Source organism: Papio anubis, chromosome 14 (genome assembly GCF_008728515.1).
Source record: "Papio anubis isolate 15944 chromosome 14, Panubis1.0, whole genome shotgun sequence".
Classification (NCBI taxonomy): Eukaryota; Metazoa; Chordata; class Mammalia; order Primates; family Cercopithecidae; genus Papio; species Papio anubis.
Window position 1 is genome coordinate 39,982,622 of NC_044989.1, and position 19,366 is coordinate 40,001,987.

Sequence of the window (19,366 nt, forward strand, 5' to 3'; positions counted from 1 at the left end):
TATTTACATATGGTGTTCATTTTTTTTTAATGTTAAAATTGTTTTAAGTGAGCCAGTTAAAATGACTGAATCCTTTTTAAAAACTTAATGATTTAGCCTCCAGGCATGAGACAGTGAGTTGAAATGAATGCTTTTAAATGATCATGTGCAACTCTAGATGTCAGCTAGATATCTCAGAATTCACGGACTCAAAAGTCAACTCTTGATTCTTGTACTTTCTTTTCTAGTTACCTCATATAAGTGGACTCATAAAGTATTTGTTTTTCTGTGACCTTTTAACTTTAATGCTTTTTATTTTTAATATTGGGAAACTGGAAACAATTTAATAAAAAATAAAGTAATTAAATAAACTATAATATTCCCATACCTTTGATAACATGCAATTATTTTTACATTTTATTTTTATTTTTTTGAACAAGGTCTTGCTCTGTGGCCCAGGCTGGTGTGCAGTAGCAAGATTATGGCTGACTGTAGCCTTGACCTCCCAGGCTGAAGTGATCCTCCCACCTCGGCGCCCCCTCCCCTCTACCCTGAGTAGTCGGACTACAGGCATGTAACACCACACCTTGCAAATTTGCTTATTCTTTTGTAGAGACACGGTCTCACTATGTTGCTTAGGCTGGTCTTGAACTCCTGGGCTCAAGGCATCCTTCTGCCTGGGTCTTCCAAAGTGTTGGGCTTACAGACGTGAACCACTGAACTTGGCTATTTATTTGTTTTATAACACAGGTGTAGAGGTACTGACCAGGCAAGAGGAAATAATGACTTAGACAAAGATTGCTATCTTGGGTACAGGTAGTAAGGACCGGCCAGATTCTAGATATAGTCTGAAGTTAGTGTCAGTAGTGTAGTGGATATAGGACAGAACAATGACACCAGTGTTTTTGGCCTGTGGAAAGGGAAGACTGGAGATAGCATTTCCTGAGATTGAAAGATTTCAAGAAGAGCAGGTTAGAATAGTTTCTGCTTTTATGATAGTTGAGTTTTTAAAAAACATCCAAAGATAATACAAAACATTATATTTTATATAATATAAAATAGGTAATATAAATATAAATATAATATAGGCAATATAAGAAAAGAGAAACAATCTAATAGAAAAATGAGCAAAGGGCTTGAACAAAACAGGAGATGAAATTTTTACAGAGTAAGAATATATGAATAAATATTCTATGCACTAGAAATCATACTAATTCATCTTTAAGTAATGAGACACTGGTTTTCATCTATCAAAGTGACAACATTTTTAAAAGTGATAAAACTTAAATTGGTGTGTGGAAGCATTGCTCAAAAGAATGTAAATTGGCATAGTGCTTTAGATAGTCAATTTGGCAATATGCTTGAAAATGTGTAAAATATTAATATTGTTTAACCTAGAAATGTAACACTTAGGAAATTTTTCCTAAGAAAATAGTCAGAATGTACACAAAGGTGTACATAGTGTTATTTACAAAGAGAACTATCTAAGTGCTTAAAAATTGGGGGGGACTTTTAAAGAAAAGATACGTCAATATAGAGAACACAAGGTTTTTTTTTTTTTTTTAGAACACTATGTTGACATTAAATTTCATGACATGGGGTAATAATGTTCACACATATTGTGCGTGTATATTAAAATGATCTGCTTGGCGAAACAAGTTGGGCACCAAAGATTTTTTATAAAGGACAGTAGGGAGAAATTAGAAACGACTGGCACTAATAAAGATGGTTTAAAATATCTTTGCAAGCCTTTTGATGTTGCTTGGAAAGCAGTAGGTTGTGATCAGACAGGTTAACAAAGAGCTGAACGCATGGATTACTGAACAGATAATGCGCATCTGCCATACTCGGGGGCATGATTTCAGTATGAGGAGAAAATGCTGACCTTTGTCTTACATGTCTGACAAGAAGAAAAAATGCCACTCCCCTCCAAGCTGGATCTTCTGCGAAGCCAAAGATTTACAGTCTAAGGTAACCTCCACCACAGTTATTACGGTGTCAGAGTTCTTGCCTTTGTTTGGTATGCAATAAACATTTTCGGACTCTTTTGGCTTCCCTCGTGGCTCCAAATGTGCAGGGCTTTTCTCTTTCCTACATTGTATTTAAAACTCTAACATGGAATTGCTCTAAACCCACAGCGACTCTTTTCTATCTCAGAAATAGGCCATGTGTTTTAAGAAGCAAAGTGCCTGAAACTATAATTATAGGAAGGGTTAATCTGCTAGGCTAAAGAAGCAAGAAGAGAAAAATCTCCGGAAAACTGAAAATCAGGGTGCCCTTTCCCCTGCACCCACAGTGGAATAGAGAGGGGGAGAAGTGACAGCCAGCTGTGCAGGAAGCAGCTCATTTTTGTGGTCTGGCTGTCAGATTGTGTTTACTAAACCAAGCAGCTTCCACCCACTGCTTTCTCTCTTCTGACGGCAACTGCAGTCACCAAAGGGCAGCAGAGGGGCTGGCCCCAGGGGAAAAGGACATGTAAAAATATGCATAGTCACCTAGAACCAGATGCCATTTTCCAAACTGTTTTGCTCAACAGGGAAAGTAAGCTTATTGTAGCAAGTTGTGTTGATGCCACAAGATGCCACCCTTCCCTTGAAAAGAAGAGACTAAAGGTAACTAAATTCTATGCAAGTGTTTTATAAGTCCATCTCCCCCACTTTTATATCTGTAGTTTTATCTGGAATGAAGGAACAGCAATTGCATTTTGTTCTGCAACATTCTGGTGCCAGGAAAGAAACTAGTTCTTGTTAACAATTTCCAACACTCTTTTAAACTGCTATGGAAATACTGGTTTTCATTTTATCTGATAATAGATTACGATTTTTTGTGCAAGTTTTATTACTTTGGGTTCTTGGTTTTAGCCCAGCTTTTGATATATGGTCAAGCTATTACAAAAGGCCACAACATAATATATTGTCACTATCCACCATTTTAAGATTTTTAAGCTTCCAATTTCTCCAAGAGAGATGTTTAGCTCTGTTGTCTGTGGAAGCAAAAAATAAATACGGGATTTGTTTTTGATTATTTGTTTGATGGGTTATTTCTATGAAAAACCACATTTCTCTCTACCTCCATCAGCACACGGTCACCTGATGCAAAGTTGAAGGCTGCCATAGCAAAAGGTTATTGACTTGTAAAATGGAAATCAGTGTAATTTACAATCAAATATTATTTATATTCTCGGTTGAAATCAACACATACTTGTTAATCATAATTCTTGAATTTATCTTTGAGTTTTGCTAAAAACAAAATATCCGGAATTACTTATGTTTCTCTAGTCTTTTGCCTTTTACTTTACAAGAACCTCCTAGTCATAGTAAATCAGCCTGCTGCTGTCAGTGGTTGGTCTGCAGTCATCTTTCTGCATTGGGAGGAAAAATGAAATTTGGAAAATTTCAATTATTCATCCTAAAGGGAAGCCATGAAATAGATGTGACCTCGAATGACTCATCTAACCTGTCAGTACCTCCATTTTAATTTGTAAAATGAAGCATTTTGCTGGCTGCTCTCTAAGTTGTCTTCTACAGTTTTGAGGAGATTTTTATGATATCCCTTCATTAAAAACGCTCATGTCTAGAAGATTCTTGTGGTTAGTGAGGAAAATATTTGGAATTTGAAGGGATATCAATATTTATATTAAATTCGGATGCTATTCTTATAATCCTATTTCTCCAAATCATTCTGCCTCCTGGAGCAATGTCCTAAAAGTATAGCTACAAAAAGCTTGTCTGCGTATAGGTACACTAATTTTTAAGGTTGACATAACATAAAACATTTATATGTGTGTGCGTGTAATATATATATGTACATGTATATGTATACACACACACACATATATATATCTTTTTTTTTTTAAAGAAATGGGGTCTTGCTGTGTTGCCCAGGTTGCCCTTGAACTTCTGGGTTCAAGGGATCCTCCTGCCTCAGCGTCTGGAGTAGGTATGACTACAGGCACATGCCATGATGATCAGCTTATACTTCATCTTTACTTTTCCCATTTGAAGTTTTGGAGAGGAGTCCAAAAAGTCTAAACACCTGATACTCCTTATCCGAGAAAAGCAGTTCAAATTTTTCTTTCTGCATGTAATCTCTGTGGTTTGTGCCATGTTTGTAAGATGAAACCATTTGTTTTAAACAGGCCATGTCTAGCCACACCAAGACTTGATGTCTAAGTCAAAGGCATCCTAGGATGAGCTGGTCCTTGGAGAATCTGTGAAACTCTACCAAATATGGGGAACTCCATATTCATAGTGGCAAGCCAAGTTCAACATATCCTCTATCTGTTGGGACATAAATGAGAAGATGATGGGTCACTAGAGTTTAAATCATCTTTTCTTCCCAAGCCCTCTTTTTCCAGTTCCCCATTAGACCTGTTGTCTTGGATACCCAGTTAAATTTTAATTTCAGATAAAAAATAGATTTTGTGGGGGTGTATATCCCAAGTATTGCACATATATTATACTAAAATTAAACTAGTGTACTAAAGTATATTTTATACAAATTATCCTAAATAATTATTTTTTTTAAAATCTGAAATTTAACTGGTATACTGTATTTTTATTTGCTAAATGCAACCCTAATTAGCACCCAAAGGAAATGTGAGGATGCTGAGATGGTTTCTGTGCTACACACATCTTTGTAAGGAATAGCAATAGACCCCTATTACTGAAGTGATGTAATATTCGTAAGATAAGAGTTACCCGGTGCATGGATTCACACTTCCCAGTGTAACCATATAGGTATATATTTTTTCAGAGTCTAAAAATTTTGTATTTTGCCTTTCCACTTAGTATATTCAATATTTCTATACCTATATCTTAAAACTGCTAATTTCATGTTTTAGATAAATTACTTAACATTTCTCTATTATTAAATACTTAGGTTATGTAGTTTTTTCTACTATAAATATTATGGTAGTTCTTGATGCAGATAGTACTTGATTTTTGTTAAACTGTTTTTCCAGAATAAATTCCTAGGAGTGAGATTAATGGGTCATAGGGAGTAAAGTGGTCAAATTATGTCTAAATGATCACATTCGGACTTTTCTTTTCATCCTTTGTTACAAGGGGGTACAAACTGGGAAAGAAGAAGAGATGGGAGAAATGCATGTGGATACAATTTTAAGTCTTACTAGTTCTTCAAGTGAACAATCCCTTTACAAAAATATTTTAACTTTCTTAGAGGAAGCCATTTCTATTTTCACCACTGGTAGTAAAATAACAGGCATGAAAATCGTTTTAAAAAATTCAGCTGAACATGAAATATTTCAGTAACCGATAACATTCTTCTGTCATCCGTTTCTTTCCAGTATGCCACTAGGCTTCTCTGATCATCATGAGAGGCCCCATAGCTGCTCCTAGGCTGATGTGATTGTTTCTTTTCTTTTTTTTTTCTTTTTAGGCAGAGTCTCACTCTGTTGCCCAGGCTGGAGTGCAGTGGCGCAGTCTCGGCTCACTGCAAGCTCTGCATCCTGGGTTCACGCTATTCTCCTGCCTCAGCCTCCTGAGTAGCTGGGACTACAGGCGCCTGCCACCACGCCAGGCTAATTTTTTTTTTGTATTTTTAGTAAAGACGGGGTTTCACCATGTTAGCCAGGACGGTCTGGATCTCCTGACCTCGTGATCCACCCGCGTCGGCCTCCCAAAGTGCTGGGATTATAGGCGTGAGCCACCGCGCCAGGCACGTGATTGCTTCTTAAACACACTTTCAGTGGTTACATTGTCAGAAGAAGCTGCAGCATGTATCTGCTCAGAAACTCACCATCCACACCTCCTGCAATGTGTTGGAGATGAGAAATAGGCTTGCAAAAATTCTACAACAAGCTGGCTCAAGTGATAAATGCCTCAACAATACGCAATTGATTAATAATCTTATCCAGAAAGGAGAAGGAAACACAACAAACCAGGCAGAACTATTTTCTCTTAAGGCAAAGAAAGAGACTAGGGAAGATTGGGGAAGGCAAATATAAGGTAAAGGAGATGCCCAGGAGGATATAATTGTAGTTTATTCTCTTTTTAAACTCTGAATATCATTTAAGTGACTTAAAAATCAAACAAAATAAAATGAAATGAAATATAATATATAAAAGTATAAAGACTTCAAACTAGATTTCTTTCTAGTTGCATTGTCTGGCTAACCTCAGCTTTATGCAGTTAGAATTAAGCCACCATCAGGATATACCTTATTATTTACAGCTTTCAGGGCAATCTCATAGGCAGATAGCTTAGGTTTTGCTGGGAATACTGTGCTGTAAGAAATTAAACTTTAATGAGAACTACAGTGCAACAGTATTTCAATATGAGAAATAATGAGAGGAATATAGTTTAACAAAAAGGCCTGCTAGGTCCTAAACCATCTTCTTTAGTGACCTTGCTTGAAAAAGGTCCTCCTTCTTACTAACCAAGCAGTAGTTTAGTTAGGAGTTATGTCAGCATTTACCAAATTGTTTTCACAGGGAAGACTGCTACAGTAGTTCATCAGGATGTTAATGGCCGATCTCCAAAAGTGGGTTAAAAAAAGCTGGGGAAAGTTAATTGCTGCATACTCCTCCCTTGCAGATCCATAATACATGCTAGAATATTGAGAAATTCTGCAGTAGAAAAACCTGTTTAACTTTATTTGACTTATAGCATCCCAAACTTAAGAAAGTCATTTTTGTACAATTGTGATAAACGTTTCAAAGAATAATTTATGCAAAACTGTAAGTTAAAGTAATGTCCCTCAATCCCAAACAAAGGAGTATAGGTAGAGTTGCTTGGAGAGCAATTTTCAAACTAATTTTCAATGTGTTTTGTAGGTCTTGTATCTTGTTCTACCCACCCAGAGCTTCTCTACATCTAAGTCACCTGGGGTGAGTCATCTATCATTTTCTTTGGAGATTTGAGTCTCTAACAGGAAAATAAAGGAGAAGGGTAAAGGTGGCCCAGGGTTTATGTTCATTTATCCTTTTTGTTAAACTATGGCTTTAGAATAGAAAGGAGGGTGGGGAAGTGAGCTGGCTGTAAATATAGCTTAGCAGAGCAGAATTTTGTCTACTAAATCATGACTTCTGAACAAAATGGCAAGATAAAATAAAAAAGATAAAATACATTTTATGAACATCAAGATGGACATGGTTAGAAAAATGATGATTAGATGATTAAAGTTCTCAATACGGAACTGGCCAGTGGGAGCAGAAGACTGCTACAGAAGGGAAAATTAGCTTCTATGGGGGATAATGCATGACAGAGAAGGGAGGAGCCCAGTGGAGGTGGTGGTGAATTATTTTCCGTTGAAATTGCAGTGAAATGATTTGGAAATAATATGTATCATTTCAGATGTCTAACTACTAATGTTTAGACTGTGAAGTAAAAAAGAACATTTTTAAGTTTTCTAACAATGGATAAACTCGTTATTCAGTTAAGTGAATAAATATCAATTATCTATCATGCGTAGTACAGTAAAAAAGAATTTTAGAATATAAAAGACAAATTCTCCTTTCAAAGAAGGAATACTATAAATGCTTTAGTAATATAATAAAATAATATGGCATTAGAGGCATCCATAAAAGAAAAAGGAAAGAAGTACATAGTGTACAGATACCTCATATAAGGCACAGAATACTATCATTTTTGGGCAGAAAAATAATGTAGTTATAATTGAGTTTGGAAATAGTAGTCCACCAGTGATAGCCAGAATGGGTTAGAACACTGAGAGTGGGGATAAAGAGAACCGAGAAATAAGAGTGGCTAAAAGCCTTGATTTGCAAAATAAGAAAATGACGGATTTTAGGAATTAAATCAGGGAGTCAGCAAAATTTCCTGTAAAGGGCCAGATAGTAAAGATTTTGGCTTTGCAGGCCATATGGTTTCTATGGTGTGCAAGCAGCTACAGGAATTATACAAATAGCTGTGGTTGTTGTTTTCTAGTAAAACTTTATTTACAAAAACAAGTGGCAGGCCTGATTTGGTCCACAGCCTATAGTTTTCCCACCCTTGCATTAAATAAAGGAAGTTTAAAATCAACTGCTGGTGAAAATATAAAATCTATAACTACATATCATAAGATAAGCTGCATCATAAGGAACTTTGATGTTTGTCTTTAGGAACAATGAAAAAATCATGGTTTACTAATCTAATTTAAAGGAGTTATTTGGGTTTCCATATCCAACAATGGCAAATCAGATTGTTATAGACCAACTCTTCCATTAAAAAAACTGGAAAATCTCGTGTATATGTACATATGTGCATGTCAGGGGGTTTAAAATATATGTAGAATTAAAATACATGGCAATAGTAGCATAAAAGACAGAAGGAGTAAATGGAATAATATGTTCAAAGATCCTTGCACTCTTCAGCAATTGGTAAAGCCACAAATTTAAATTAGATTTTAATAAAATGAAGGTTCATTTCATGATTTCTATGGTTACTAAAAGAATAGTAAACAAATATATTGTATAGCTAGGAAGTGAATAGACGGGAAAATGGAATAATAAAACACCACCTAATTCAGAATAAAGCAAGAAGGCTAGGAAAAGAAATATAGAAGAGAGGGGACAAAAAGAAACCCTCCAATGGTAAATGGTATTAGGTTGGTGCAAAAGTAATTGCAGTTTTGCCATTACTCTCAATGGCAAAAAAATGCGATTAGTTTTGCACCTACCTAATAGATTTAACAGACATATCAGCAGTTATATCAAATGGTAAATGGACTAAAAGGTAAATGGTAAATGTACTAGGAGATAAAGATTATCCGAATGGATTAAAAGGCCAAGATTCAACTATATGTTGCTAACAAGACATAAACCTTGAATATTAGGTTACAGAAACATTCAAAGTAGATGGATATAGCAAATATATCTTGCAAACGATTTAAAAGTAAGCTGGTGTAGCTATACTAATACCAGACAAAGTAGATTTTTAAGGTAATAAGTATAATTAGAGATGGAGAAGGATATCACATAATGATATAAGTCAATTCACTAGGAAATTATATCTGTCTTAAATTTACATACACCGTATAGCCTCAAAAATTGCCAAAAGGAAAAGAAAAAGTATACATATACAATAACAGTGGGAAATGCAATACATCTCTTTTTGTAACCCATAGAATGAACACAGAAATCTATGTAAGGGCATTATTTAAGGATATAAAGTATCCAATTAATATGAGTAAAATAGTGTCATTTGAGAGATCAGCAAGGTCTAGTCTATTTCAGTGAATCGTTTGACAAAGTTTTTCCATGATAACCTTGTGACAAGATGAATAAATGTAGGCTGCACAAGTATATAGTTAGGATAATTTTGGTGAATGAAATACCCAATGAGTTTCTGTAAGTTTTCTGATGCTGCAAGTTATGTTCTTGGTTCAATTCTATTGAATTTAAATAATAGATAGCTATTACCCATGATGATAGACTCAGAGTCACAATTCTCTTAATGTTTTGGAGCATTGAACTAAATCTGTGAGATGAAAATTTAATTGATATAAATGCAAGGTACTCTACATTGCTTGTTTTAAAGTAAAACAGCATTTTAAAAATGAGGCACACCCTGCATACGTGCAATAAACTACATAAATCTTAATGAATTTTTACTTATGTGTACATCTATGTAACCAGGCCCTAGAATAGTTCCAGCACCCTGGAAAGCTCCTTCATGTCCCTTTCTAGTCAAAAAACTCCTCCCACAGAGGTAACCAATATTCTGCCTTCTATTATCATAGATTCTTGGAGAAAACTCTCAAACCATGTTTTTCCTCTGTTCTCACACAATCACCACAATCACCAACTCAGAATACTTCTGTGACCAAAGGTGTGGGGTTTTTCCTCCACATACCAGGTGGCAGACACCAGCAGGGTGTCTTCCAATTCAATTCTGACGCTATCTACCTGTCAGATCCCACAGGTCAGAGGCTCAGTCCCCAACACTGCCCCTCTTCTCCTCCCAGACACAGATCACAAGTTTGAACATCTGGAACTTCTGAGGGACTGGCTCCAATTTGGGATTCCCATAAACCTGTCTTTGGGTTTGATTAACCTGATGGAGTGGCTCACAGAATTTAGTGAAATGCTTATTTACATTTACTGATTTATTATAAAAAAAATTACAAAAGACACAGATGAAAAGATGCATAGGAAAAGGTAGGAGGGAAGGGGCAGGGACCTTCCCCAGGCTCACCACCTTCCAGGAACCTCCATATGTTCAGCTATCTGGAAGGTCTCTAAACCCTGTCCTCTTGGGTTTTTATGGAGGCTTCATTACATAGGCATGATTGATGAAACCATTGACCATTGGTGGTCGACCTTTCCCTCTCCCCTTCCTGGAGGTCGAGGAGTGGGGCTGGTCCCAACCCTCTAATCCTGCCTTGGTCTTTCAGGTGACCAGTCCCACCCTGAGCCTATCAGACAAAAGACACACAACAGAGAGCACTTTGAAGGTCCCAAGGAATTTAGGAGTTGTATGCTGGGAAATGGGAACAAAGACCAGATCCGTATTTCATAATCTTATCTGTTATATATCTATTAACATAAATACATTTTGAATGTAATACACATGGAGCTATATATATTATTTTTTTCTGTGTGTAACCTCTTTCTTTAAACAGAGAGTCTGATAGGTAAAAGAAGCTTGCTGAGATTTTGCTTGAAATTGCATTAACTTTTAGATCAAGTGAGTATTGACAAAAACAGTTAAGTCTTGCAATTCAGAAACATGGTATTTATACAGGTCTTCATTAATTTATCTCAGAAAGATTTTCTTTCATTAGATTTATTCTATGCATTTTATGTTTTTGATACTATTATGAATATTTAAAATTTTAATTTTCTAGTGTATGTTGCTAGTGTATATTCAATTCATGTGTATAATGACTTTATATCAAGTAATCTTTCCAAATACACTTATTAGATTATAGGGTCTTTCAATTTCCTATATTTAAAGTCATGTCATGTGAGGATATAAACAATTTTATTTATTTTTTTATCTTTGTAACATTTATTTCTGTAACTTGCCTTGTTTCACTGAATAGACCTTCTATATACTGATGAAAAGAAGTGCTAATCCTGGACATCTTTATCCTGTTTCTAAATTCACAGGACATATTGCTTTTTAAGAAATCTTTCAGATACAGTAATTCCTCACTTAATTTTGTGGATAGGTTCTTGGAAACTATGACTTTAAGCCAAACAATGTAGAACAAAACAAATGTTACCACAGGTCAATTGATATAAACAAGAATTAAGTTCCTATGGCCTATTTCTGGTCACAAAAACATCGTCAAACTTCTAAATAAAGACTCCAAACACTTCGAATATTAAACATTGAGATAAATGTGAGTTATACATACATTCAAGAAAGATTAATAAAAACAAGTAAGATAGTAATTTACACACCTATTCCAGTGCAAGGTCATGAGTGGCTGGAGTCTGTGCTGGTAGCTCAGGGCACAAGACTCTCAAGAGCTGGCTCTGGACAGGATTCCCTCCTATTGCAGGGCACAGTCTCCCACACCCACACTCACTCACACTGGGCCTGGGTAGACATGCTGATTCACCTAATGTGCACATATTTGGGATGTGAGGGGAAGCTGGAGGACCCAGAGAAAACACACACTGCAACTCCACATAGACAGTGGCTCTGACCGGGAATAGATTTTCTTTTTTTTCTCATCACGAAATGACATTGAATGAAATGATATTATTTGAGGACTTGCTGTATATAATATAGACAACCTCGCTTGAGAACTGGTTATATGAACAGAGCTGAATATGACTTGGAACAGTGATATAGCTGCTGCTTTTTTTTTTCTTTGAAGTAATTCACTTTTATATTGCTAAGAACAAAATGCAGAAGATGGAAAGTACAAATTTGTTTAATTTTGTACTTTTTTTTGGGATTGCCTGTGGAATATTTAGTGTTGAATGCTACATTTTAGGAAGAACACTGGTGAAGTGGAGTGAGTGCATAGAATGAGGGAATTAGGCTACTAAAGGTTTTGGAAACCATCTGTAATGAGGAATGATATGATTCGGCTCTGTGTCCCCACCCAAATCTCATCTCGAATTTTAATCCCCACATGTTGAGGGAGGGACCTGTAATCCCCACGTGTAGAGGGAGGGAAGTGATTGGATTATAGGGGCTGTTTCCCCATGCTGTTTTCTCATGATAGGGAGTGAATTATCACGAGATTTGATAATTTTATAAATGTAGTTTTTCCTGCACCCACACACAGTCTCTTGCCTGTCGCTATGTAAATGTGCCTTGATTGTACATTTGGTGTACCATGTAAGGTGCTCCACGATTGTATGTTTCCTGAGGTCTCCTCAGCCTTGCAGAATGGTGAGTCAGTTAAACCTCTTTTTGTTTATAAATTAGCCAGTCTGAGGTAGTATCTCTCTTTTTTTTTTAAATTGAGATGAAATTTTACTCTTTTCTCCCAGGCTGGAGTGCGATGGCATGCTCTCAGCTCACTGCAATCTCTGCCTCCTGGGTTCAAGAGATTCTCCTGCCTCAGCCTCCTGATTAGCTTAGATTACAGGTGCCACAACACCTGGCTAATTTTTGTATTTTTAGTAGAGATGGGGTTTCACCATGTTGGCCAGGCTGGTCTCAAACTCCTGACCTCAAGTGATCTTCCTGCCTTGGCCTCCCACAATGCTGGGATTACGGGTGTGAGCCACCATGACTAGCCTGGGGTAGTATCTTTATAGCAGTGGGAGAATGGACTAATACAAGTAATTATTGAAAGAAGTAGGTCAAATATTTAGTTTGGTGAAAAAAGGAGTAAACTTGATGCCCCACAGTGATAAACATAGGATGAGAAGGTGAAAGTCACAACAAGAGAAATTAGACTCAATATAAAGAACACTGGTAGAATAATTAGAATTTTTTGACAGTGGAACAGCGTTGCCTCTTATTACCTGGAGGGAGTAAGTGTAGAATAATTGGTAATGTTTCCACAAAGCCTGGGAGTGGTTGATGGGATCCTTACTATTGGCAGAAAGTTGTACTAGTTGATTCTTTTATTAGGAAGGAAGATGTACAGATAATTTATGAAATCTATTCTAATGTGAAAATTGTCATTTGTAGAAATGGTTTACAGGACATGTATTCTGGGTCTCTTTCACATTTGAAAGATGTGACTGAAATCTACATTCAAGAAGGTGTTCAAAAATTAGTACAGCTTTATTGAATAGTTGACATTTGATTTGTAGGGCTTAGAAATATTTTGAGGGAATGTGTTCGCCTGAGAAAATGATGACACATTTGAAGACTGACTTAGAGAAAAAGATTAAATAATTTTGTTTAATTCATTTGCTCTATTCTGGTTGCCTCAAAAGTGGTATTATTTTCAAGAGCCTTCCATTATTTTATGATAGCATGATGGTTACAAGTAGAAATCTGTGCTCAGACTGACTGTTCAACTTCAGGCTCTGACACTTACTAGTCCTATGACTTTGGTCAAGTTACTGCATAAAATCTGTAAACCACAGTTTCTTATCTGTAAAATGAAGACAACAATGGTAGTTATCTAAAAAGTTACTGAGAAATCGAATAGGGGAGAAGTCTTGCAATGTGCTTAGCCTGTTTCTGGCATGTAGACTTGTTTAAGAAACTGATATGGTTTGATTGTGTCCCCACCAAAATCTCATCTTGAATTGTATCTCCCATAATTCCCATATGTTGTGGGAGGGACCCGGTGGGGGATTTTTGAATCCTGAGTCCAGTCTTTCCCATGTTATTCTCGTGATAGTGAATAAGTCTCACGATATCTGATGGTTTTATAAAGGGAAGTTTCCCTGCACAAGTTCTCTTCTCTTGTCTGCCACCATGTGAGCCATGCTTTTCACCTTCCACCACGATTGTGAGGCCTCTACAGCCACATGGAACTGTGAGTCCATTAAACCTCTTTCCTTTGGAAATTGCCCAGTCTTGGGTGTATCTTTATCAGCAGTGTGAAAACCTGACTAATACAGTGAATTGGTACTGAAAGTGGGATGCTGCTTTATAGATACCCTAAAATGTGGAAGCAACTTTAGAACTGGGTATCAGGCAGAGGTTGGAATAGTTTGGAAGGCTCAGAAGAAGACAGGAAAATATGGGACAGTTTGGAACTTCCTAGAGACTTGTTAAATGGCTTTGAACAAAATGCTGATAATGATATGAACAATGAAATCCAGGCTGAGGTGGTCTCAGATGGAGATGAGGAACTTGTTGGGAACTGGAATAAAGGTGACTCTTGCTATGTTTTAGCAAAGAGACTGGGAACATTTATCCCATGCCCTAAAGATTTGTGGAATGCTGAACTTGAGGGAAATGATTTAGGGTATCTGGCAGAAGAAATTTCTAAGTAGCAAAGCATTCAAGAGGTGACTTGGGTGCTGTTAAAGGCATTCAGTTTTATAAGGAAAGCAGAGCATAAAAGTTCGGAAAATTTGCAGCCAGATGATGTGATAGAAAACAAAATCCCATTTTTGAGGAGAAATTCACGCAGCTGCAGAAATTTGCATAAGTAACGAGGAGCAGAATATTAATCCACCAAGACAATGAGGAAAATGTCTCCAAGGCATGTCGGAGAACTTTGTGGCAGCCCCTCCCATCACAGGCCCAGAGGCCTGAGAGGAAAAAATGGTTTTGTGGACTGGGCCCAGGGTCTTTCTGCTGTGTGCAGTCTAGGGACTTGATGTCCTATGTCCCAGCTGCTCCAGCCATGACTAAAAGGGACCAGGGTATAGTTCAGGCAGTGCCTTCAGAGGGTGCAAGCCCCAAGCCTTGGCAGATTCCATGTGGTGTTGAGTCTGCGGGTGCACAGAAGTAAAGAATTGAGGTTTGGGAACATCTGCCACCTAGATTTCAGAGGATGTATGGAAATGCCTGGATGTCCAGGCAGAGGTTTGCTGTAGGGACAGGCACTCAAGAAGGACTTCTGCTAGGGCAGTGCAAAAGGGAAGTGTGGGGTTAAAGTCCTTACACAGTGTCCCCACTGGGGCACTGCCTAGTGGAGCTGTGAGAAGAGGACAACCATCCTTCAGACCCCAGAATGGTAGATACACTGGGAAAGCAGGCAGGAGGGAAACTGCACCCAGCAAAGCCACAGGGGTGGAGCTGCCCAAGACCATGGAAACCTACCCCTTGCATAAGCGTGATCTGGATGTGAGACATGGAGTCAAAAGAGATCATTTTGGAACTTTAACATTTGACTGCCCTGCTGGATTTTGGACTTGCATGGGGCCTGTAGTCCCTTCATTTTGGCCAATTTCCCCCACTTGGAGTGGTTGTATTTACCCAATGCCTGTACTCCCATTGTATGTAGGAAGTAACTAACTTGCTTTTGATTTTATAGGCTCATAGGTGGAAGGGACTTGCCTTGTCTTGGATGAGACTTTGGACTGTGGACTTTTGAGTTAATACTGAAATGAGTTAAGACTTTGGGGGACTGTTGGGAAGGCATGATTGGTTTTGAAATGTGAGGACATGAGATTTGGGAGTGGCCAGGAATGGAATGCTATGGTTTGGCTGTGTCCCCACTGACATCTCATTGTGAACTGTAGCTCCTATAATTCGCATGTGTTGTGGGAGGGAGCTGGTGGGATGTAATTGAATCATGGGGGTGGGTCTTTCCTATGTTAATCTCTTGATAGTGAATAAGTCTCATGAGATCTGATGATTTTTATAAAGGGGAGTTTCCGTGCACAAGCTCTCTTCTCTTCTCGGCTGCCATGTGAGATGTGCCTTTCACCTTCCACCATGATTATGAGGCCCCTCCAGCTACATGGAACTGTGAGTTCCTTAAACCTTTTTCCTTTGTAAATTGCCCAGTCTCAGGTATGACTTCATCAGCAGCGTGAAAATTGACTAATACAGAAACCTCCATTTCCCTTATGAACTAGCTAGTCTTACATAGAAAATATTTGTTTAGGGAAATTACTGATTCAGTGACATAGAACTTACACAAACAGTTTGAGAACATAGTTCAGAGGAATAATAAAAGATTACAGATCCATCTACTAGTTTCCTTATGATTCAAGTGTTAAGAAAATACTAGTCTGTACTCAGTACCTGACGACTACTAGCATTGTACATCTTTGTCTCTTATCTCTGTCCTCTCGCTCTGCTGGGCTATGAATACAAAGCTGGTAACTTCCAAGCACATCTCTGATTGTGTGAACAGGCAGGAACTGCCATCAGGAATTGCATGAGAACTTCTGGTAGAACTCCTATGTCTAATTTTCACACTGTACTTGAAGGACAAAAATTTTAAATGTAAATGCTACCTTTAAATCATTCAGAGGAAGTACTCACCTACTACATAATCACATATCACACACACACACACACACGCTGACTTCAAACTGTCTTTCACTCTGACCAGAAGAGTAAAAGAAAGAAAAAACAAAGGGAAATAGGTACTTTAAATTTATAGGTGATTGCTCTGTAATTCTTATATTTTCTTATATGGAGGTGAGCACCTCGGGGAGCTATAAAGGATGTCAAGTATCAGTATGACCAGGATTCGGATTGCTTATGTAATTGCTTAACCCATAGCAGCTCACTTAGAGTGAAATTGCCATGGCAAAGGGGAATTAGCTGAAGAAGTAGGATATTGTTTGGACAGAGCTCATCTTTAGCTAGCATCACTCAGGAACAGTGAGTTCCTCCCTGCCCACCTGCAGGTGACAGTTGCCTGTGGCTTCCTTATATTTGGTGGATCGCTCAAGTTGGCTTTTTTTTTTTTTTTTTTTGCCCTGAGGGAGTGAACATGATTGCTGCCGAACACTCCCTTCTTCCCCAATGTCTTTGCTAGTTCGTAGCATTTTCTGTGGGTGATTGCTACACCAGTGAGGGCTATTTTTACTCATCAGAAGTTTGCTAGATTTTAGAAATTAAAAAGAAATGCCATGGAATAACTGTTACACTTTGAAGCCAAATCCCTTCTCCACCTCTGCCAATGCCTCCTGGGAAGAAACGTTTTGCTTTTAAGTAAAATGCTAAGATGCTTCACAGTGGTTAGAAAATTCAGTTTCAAGGTAGAGAAACTTCAACACCTTCACACTGTTAGTTCTGAATTCAGGTTTGCCCTGCCAACTGATGTCCTTAGAAAAAAACATCCTCCACAAGGGGCCACTTGTGCTGTTCTAGCATCCCTGTGGGGGCTAAAGAGTTAGGACTGTTTCAGATGAGATTCATCAGGGTATGGGGTAAACAGCAGTTGTTCTATATGCTGTTGTGTTTCTTAAAGTTAAAAAACCAAACAATAGGAAGCAGCCCTCTGTGGTGATTGTTTCAAACTGTAAAAAGTGGATCCGTTAAAGAGTTTTAATCCAAATAGATCCACACAAAGTGACGTTATCAAATGGGTTTGGGCTTTTAAATAAATTTGGCCAAAGTCTAGTCAGCCTTTTGAGTAAACAGGACTTTGAAGTGTAGGCAGTCTCAAGCCCTTTACCCTTTCCTGGTAATATTTCCCTTTAATTGTTCCATGCAACCCTGTGGAGGGCAGTATTTACTCATTATTTATCCATAACACAGTATTTAGCACCTTATTATTTCCAGCTTAGCAGGACAGAGCACCTTGCATGAAGTTGGCCCTCAGGAGCAAGAGGGTAACTGGCAGGTATTTGGCATCCTATTTGCACCTGTCTCAGGCCTACGTAATTGCGTAAGGAAACCACGTGAGTTTGCTTTTGCTCGTGTGTCATTAACATAAATATTATAATGAATGCATATCGGAGAGAGTGTGTACAGCCTTTGAGAAAGGACAGAGGAAAAGCACACATGACTGCAGGCAGCTGCTCCATTAAAGGGGTCTGAGCTAATGCTCACCCAATACGACAGGGCATTGAGATGACCTTGTTGATCTACAGGTGCCCAGACATCAAGAAAATACATAATTACTATCCCCTGTGTGGAGAATAAAGGGACTCCAAAAGAGTCAGAAGTGGATATTATGTGACTTGCAGGCTTCAGACAATCTAAACTTTTTGAAACAATCAAGAAGAGTTGGGGCCAAAGGGCAAGAAAGTCTGCATATATCATGAGGAGGAAGGACTTGGGTGAAGAAATGTGAGTTTTGATTTTCGGCAAGATAATTTTCTTCTCACACTTCAACTTAGAACGAACCATCTTTTGTATGGCAGTGATGGAAAAATGTAAAATATGGCATTGCTTCTAGCTGCCATCTGAGTCCCCTTCCATTATTGGGGCCTTGGAGATGGTAGGGTGCACGTACGTCAGGGCATGACTGATCAACTAATGTTTTGGGAGGATTTTATACATCATCTATGTGTATACTTTTACGTTCTGGGTAAGTGGAGTCTTTTAGTCTCTTGAAGCCTGGATTCTGCTTCTGCTATAGAAAGCACTAGAAAAGAATTAGATTTACATGTGCTGAGGCTATGTAAGAAGCTGTTAAACATACAGGAACTATTTAGAGTTCTTGAGACATCATGCTTTGGGAAAATTCAGGGTAGAAATGTGAAAAATGAGGAAGTTAGAGATTCTCTAGTTAAATTCAACAATCGCTTAATTGTGAACGCTTGCAATTAGCAAAAAAAAGTGAAAAATCCTGCAGTGATTTACTTCTTATGTCTGAATGCAAGCTTAAGGAGCCGTGATTGTGTGGATTATATTCTAAGCTTGGTTCAATGCTCAGACATACACTTCATTGAGTTGAAAGGTATAAATGTAGTATTCTGAGAGAAACAATCAGTATATTATTTCTATTTTTTTGAAAAAGATTTTCACTGAGTTAGAAGTTTTAGGATGGTTTTTGAAGGCACGGAAAGATAAGTTATAGTGATGATGGTTTGCTTCTAAGCACGATTTGGGAACCTGTTGTTAGATCAAGGCAACATTCATTCTTCCTTCCTTCTGTTCATTTTATTCTGTCTTTTATGGTCTATGATGTGTTTTCATAATAAATAAATAGCTTCTCCTCCTCTCAATGTAAAGTAGGACTGGATACAAAACTTGGATTAATAAGTAAGTTTACAAATTAGCGAATGTATATCATGTCCTTTTGGTTTATTTTGGATGGTCAATGTTCTCATCATTTTGTAATTGGACCTTTTATTGGGTAACTTTTACAGGTTTCTTAAACCTAACATATATATTGATTTCAATCACTGGAAATGTTTGATGTAGCCCTTGAGGACAGAGGCAATTTTGTATTACAAAAATTTATTTTGACGTTCACATTTTCTTTATATTAGCTAGGTGCTGAAAACTAAACACAATGACTTATCAAAAATTCATCTGAGTACTAAAAGTAATTAATATTTTTTCTATTTCCTCTAATCAAACATTTTACTAATGTGATCTTCATGCTATGTAGTCAGGGTGGCATGATTTTCATCTTAAATATGTGATTTCTTAAATAAATGGAATGTCCTGTACGTTTTTGAAATTAA